This window comes from Camelina sativa, chromosome 8 (assembly GCF_000633955.1).
Source record: "Camelina sativa cultivar DH55 chromosome 8, Cs, whole genome shotgun sequence".
Taxonomy (NCBI): Eukaryota; Viridiplantae; Streptophyta; class Magnoliopsida; order Brassicales; family Brassicaceae; genus Camelina; species Camelina sativa.
The window spans coordinates 5,389,063-5,394,785 of record NC_025692.1 but is presented as its reverse complement, the minus strand read 5'-3'; positions in this window follow the sequence as shown (position 1 = coordinate 5,394,785).

Here is a 5,723-nt window from a genome sequence, read left to right as displayed (position 1 = left end):
TTTAAATAGTAAAAATATTACTATATATTTGTTTTAGTAATAATGTTATTATTAAAATTATAACCAAAAATGATTATATTCCAAAATTTAGAATGGGTTAATGAGTTTTAGAATGTAAGTAAGATTTTAATGCATGGTGGAGTAAAAAAACAAGCTATGTAATTGTATTTATAAAAATCTAAATATGAAAATAAAATTGAAGTGAAACATTAGTTTCTAAGAAACATATACCATAAAGATTTATTATTAAATTTTTACTTATAAGAAAGATAATATTAATTACTTAACTTAACTTAACTTAAAAGTTTTGATCTAAAACAAAGACATTGTAATGGTCACACTTTTTTTTGGGAAAAATATGAAAAAGAATTTTGAAAAAATAATCTATCTCAAAAAACAAAATCAATGGTTAGGAAATATAGAAAAAAATGATATGTAATCCGTAATAAAAAGTGACATGTGATTTGTGTAAGGTATATTATCAACTGGAGCTACAATTTTATAACATGATATAAAACATATATAACAAATATAACATATATATATATATATATTAACAAATGCTTTTAGCCCAAAACATTGACAAAAACAACATATTTAAAGTACACTATGATTTTTTTGAGAAGACGAAGTTGGGGTTGCATCACAAAATTAACATCTGCAAATAACATATGAAATTTTAGAAAAATATGTAACTTGAATTAGTGAATAGATATTCATTGTGGGGTTTAAACGTTTATTCATTTAAGCATTCTTGACTTAGTCGGAAATTCTATTATGGCAAATGATGCATTTGGACAACCTCATTGTAGCGACATAGCACTAAAATTGTTCATGAAACTTTGTATATTCGCATTTAATATGGAATATCGATATGTTTAAATGGTCTCTATAATTAGGTCAACGATCGACATTGACGTTAGAACTTTTAAAATTGTGAATATGGAATGAACTCTTTTAAAGATAAAAGGTCAGAAATTGTCGATAATATTATTGCGACACTAGACAATATATGTTATATATAGATTAGTAAAATAAGTACGGAATTTATATATTTATCTTTTAATCTTCAAATTATATTCATATTCAATAATTCTTATTGATAAAATTTTTAACTAAAATCCCACGTAAAATCACAAATAGATATAACAAAGAAATATTATCTTTAAAAATATTTATGTTGTATATCACTGAGTAAAGTAAGTTTAGTATTTATATAGATTTATACTCAAAAATTGAAATGATTATATTTGAGCTCAACAATTTCCATTGATAAAAAATATTTTAAATTAAAATCCCGCATGTGCGCGGGTACAAATTCTAGTACTACTGTAAAGTTATACTGTGTATAATCTAGATTACCTGTGGAAGACAACTCGACGGCAAGCTATTCATTAGGCAGGCCACTTTTGAAGACACGAATAAAAGTGGTTGTCCTTTATGGTTCACCTATTAGCTCATTCATCTGGGCCACTGATTTTGTTTTTCCACCATGCGCCACCATCCTTTGTTATGCATCTATTAATTTTTGAGGATATATATGTATCTTCCAAAGACCCATCCGACACTAAAATAAAATGAAGTAGAAAATGCTTGGAAAAATGCGGATGCTTGGAAAAAGGTTAAATGATATGCGGATGCTTTAAAATTTAATGTAGTTTGAGTATTCAATTTAAGGTTAATATTTTCGAAGGGTATGGAGTTAACACTTAGGATCACTACTATAATCTATATAAGATTATGTAAGATATAATTTCAAAAAGAAAAATGAAAAAACGTAATTAAGTTCCATTTATTCGTGAGGTGTGCATGAAGCGTTCCATCACAACCTACAACCATATAGTATGGTACACATATTTCATAAAGCTAAAAAATTTTGTGGCGTGTGTTTTGTCTGCCAAGACATAAACGAAATATTACAAACCCACTAATATCGCTACTCTTTTTGTTTTTTTGGTCAATCACCATTCCTCAAAGCGTTTGGGCGTTTGGTGCTGTAATGTTTATCGTTGGTTTTTGACCAATATACTGTNATGGTCACACTTTTTTTTGGGAAAAATATGAAAAAGAATTTTGAAAAAATAATCTATCTCAAAAAACAAAATCAATGGTTAGGAAATATAGAAAAAAATGATATGTAATCCGTAATAAAAAGTGACATGTGATTTGTGTAAGGTATATTATCAACTGGAGCTACAATTTTATAACATGATATNTACGTGAGGATCGTGTTAATAATAATATTGATGATGATGGGGATGGGGATGGGGATGGTGATGGTTANACAAATGCTTTTAGCCCAAAACATTGACAAAAACAACATATTTAAAGTACACTATGATTTTTTTGAGAAGACGAAGTTGGGGTTGCATCACAAAATTAACATCTGCAAATAACATATGAAATTTTAGAAAAATATGTAACTTGAATTAGTGAATAGATATTCATTGTGGGGTTTAAACGTTTATTCATTTAAGCATTCTTGACTTAGTCGGAAATTCTATTATGGCAAATGATGCATTTGGACAACCTCATTGTAGCGACATAGCACTAAAATTGTTCATGAAACTTTGTATATTCGCATTTAATATGGAATATCGATATGTTTAAATGGTCTCTATAATTAGGTCAACGATCGACATTGACGTTAGAACTTTTAAAATTGTGAATATGGAATGAACTCTTTTAAAGATAAAAGGTCAGAAATTGTCGATAATATTATTGCGACACTAGACAATATATGTTATATATAGATTAGTAAAATAAGTACGGAATTTATATATTTATCTTTTAATCTTCAAATTATATTCATATTCAATAATTCTTATTGATAAAATTTTTAACTAAAATCCCACGTAAAATCACAAATAGATATAACAAAGAAATATTATCTTTAAAAATATTTATGTTGTATATCACTGAGTAAAGTAAGTTTAGTATTTATATAGATTTATACTCAAAAATTGAAATGATTATATTTGAGCTCAACAATTTCCATTGATAAAAAATATTTTAAATTAAAATCCCGCATGTGCGCGGGTACAAATTCTAGTACTACTGTAAAGTTATACTGTGTATAATCTAGATTACCTGTGGAAGACAACTCGACGGCAAGCTATTCATTAGGCAGGCCACTTTTGAAGACACGAATAAAAGTGGTTGTCCTTTATGGTTCACCTATTAGCTCATTCATCTGGGCCACTGATTTTGTTTTTCCACCATGCGCCACCATCCTTTGTTATGCATCTATTAATTTTTGAGGATATATATGTATCTTCCAAAGACCCATCCGACACTAAAATAAAATGAAGTAGAAAATGCTTGGAAAAATGCGGATGCTTGGAAAAAGGTTAAATGATATGCGGATGCTTTAAAATTTAATGTAGTTTGAGTATTCAATTTAAGGTTAATATTTTCGAAGGGTATGGAGTTAACACTTAGGATCACTACTATAATCTATATAAGATTATGTAAGATATAATTTCAAAAAGAAAAATGAAAAAACGTAATTAAGTTCCATTTATTCGTGAGGTGTGCATGAAGCGTTCCATCACAACCTACAACCATATAGTATGGTACACATATTTCATAAAGCTAAAAAATTTTGTGGCGTGTGTTTTGTCTGCCAAGACATAAACGAAATATTACAAACCCACTAATATCGCTACTCTTTTTGTTTTTTTGGTCAATCACCATTCCTCAAAGCGTTTGGGCGTTTGGTGCTGTAATGTTTATCGTTGGTTTTTGACCNCGCATGTGCGCGGGTACAAATTCTAGTACTACTGTAAAGTTATACTGTGTATAATCTAGATTACCTGTGGAAGACAACTCGACGGCAAGCTATTCATTAGGCAGGCCACTTTTGAAGACACGAATAAAAGTGGTTGTCCTTTATGGTTCACCTATTAGCTCATTCATCTGGGCCACTGATTTTGTTTTTCCACCATGCGCCACCATCCTTTGTTATGCATCTATTAATTTTTGAGGATATATATGTATCTTCCAAAGACCCATCCGACACTAAAATAAAATGAAGTAGAAAATGCTTGGAAAAATGCGGATGCTTGGAAAAAGGTTAAATGATATGCGGATGCTTTAAAATTTAATGTAGTTTGAGTATTCAATTTAAGGTTAATATTTTCGAAGGGTATGGAGTTAACACTTAGGATCACTACTATAATCTATATAAGATTATGTAAGATATAATTTCAAAAAGAAAAATGAAAAAACGTAATTAAGTTCCATTTATTCGTGAGGTGTGCATGAAGCGTTCCATCACAACCTACAACCATATAGTATGGTACACATATTTCATAAAGCTAAAAAATTTTGTGGCGTGTGTTTTGTCTGCCAAGACATAAACGAAATATTACAAACCCACTAATATCGCTACTCTTTTTGTTTTTTTGGTCAATCACCATTCCTCAAAGCGTTTGGGCGTTTGGTGCTGTAATGTTTATCGTTGGTTTTTGACCAATATACTGTGTCGTGTTTTTTTTTTTTTTTTGACCGATATCGTTGGTGCTGTAATCTTCTGAGACTCTGATAGTCTTAATTCTTCAAAATAGTCACGCAGCATGTATATAAAACGTTTACAAACAGAACGAGAGATATGATACAAAAGGATGTTTCATGTGCATGTTTGGCTTCATTTCAAGATCTTTTTATATATGCGCAAATACGTGAGGATCGTGTTAATAATAATATTGATGATGATGGGGATGGGGATGGGGATGGTGATGGTTATGATGATGAGAAGGCACGTTTTTGTTCAGCCAAATGACTTAAAACTCGAGAAAAGATATATCTTTAAGTTAGAGGCAAAAGAGAAGTAAGCAGAAAAGGGAGTGGAGTCTCCAACAAAGATATCATTCTCTTTTGAGTGGATTAACTCCACGCTTAATTAAGAGTGCATATCCCATACCACAGATCGTGGGTTCCACTCTAAATTCTTCTGTTTTCTTCCAATATTTTTATAATCTTGTATACACTCTTCTTGTGTAAAAATTTACATACATTAACATCGGAATCACTACACCCAAGTCTTCTATTGATTACCAAATTTTTTTTTTGTTTATAGATAATGAGTTTGAGTTTTGATTCAAAAACTATAGAAAATAATAATAATAAAATAAATTTAATCAAAAATAAAATAAAATTTGTAATGTCATCTTGGAGAGGGGAGCTGACAAGTGTACATATGTAAGTGGTGGATCCCACCATAATTCTGCGCGTGTTGATTCATGATGTGTTGCAGTGATGTGTATTTCATTTACATTTGCACACCTAATCTCCAGAGTCCACTTGGTATCGTGTTTGCTGCACTCCCTCCTCTACGTACGTTGTGATGGGTCTTTGTAAGCCTAATTACATTGCAACTGGTTTTATCTTTTGGTTACATTGATGATTCTTCTTCTTTTAATTTTCTCTTGTTTTAATAGTAAGGGAGCACTTTGTGCATGCACCGATGATCATATGGGATTTGTAATATTGTAGCGTGTTTAGCATATATCTTTTGAGATTTAGCTTTCTTTGTTAACAACATATTAAGGGGACTAATTGATATGTTGAAAGGTTGGTTAACAACCAAAAAAAAAGGTTACAAGGACTGAGATTTTGGCTTTTGGGTAGGAGAAAGCCATAGCTTTTAAAACATGATTGAACTTAAAAGTGTGATGTTAGAGTTCGAGGGGAAAATAAAGTGATGTCAATTAAAGACAGTA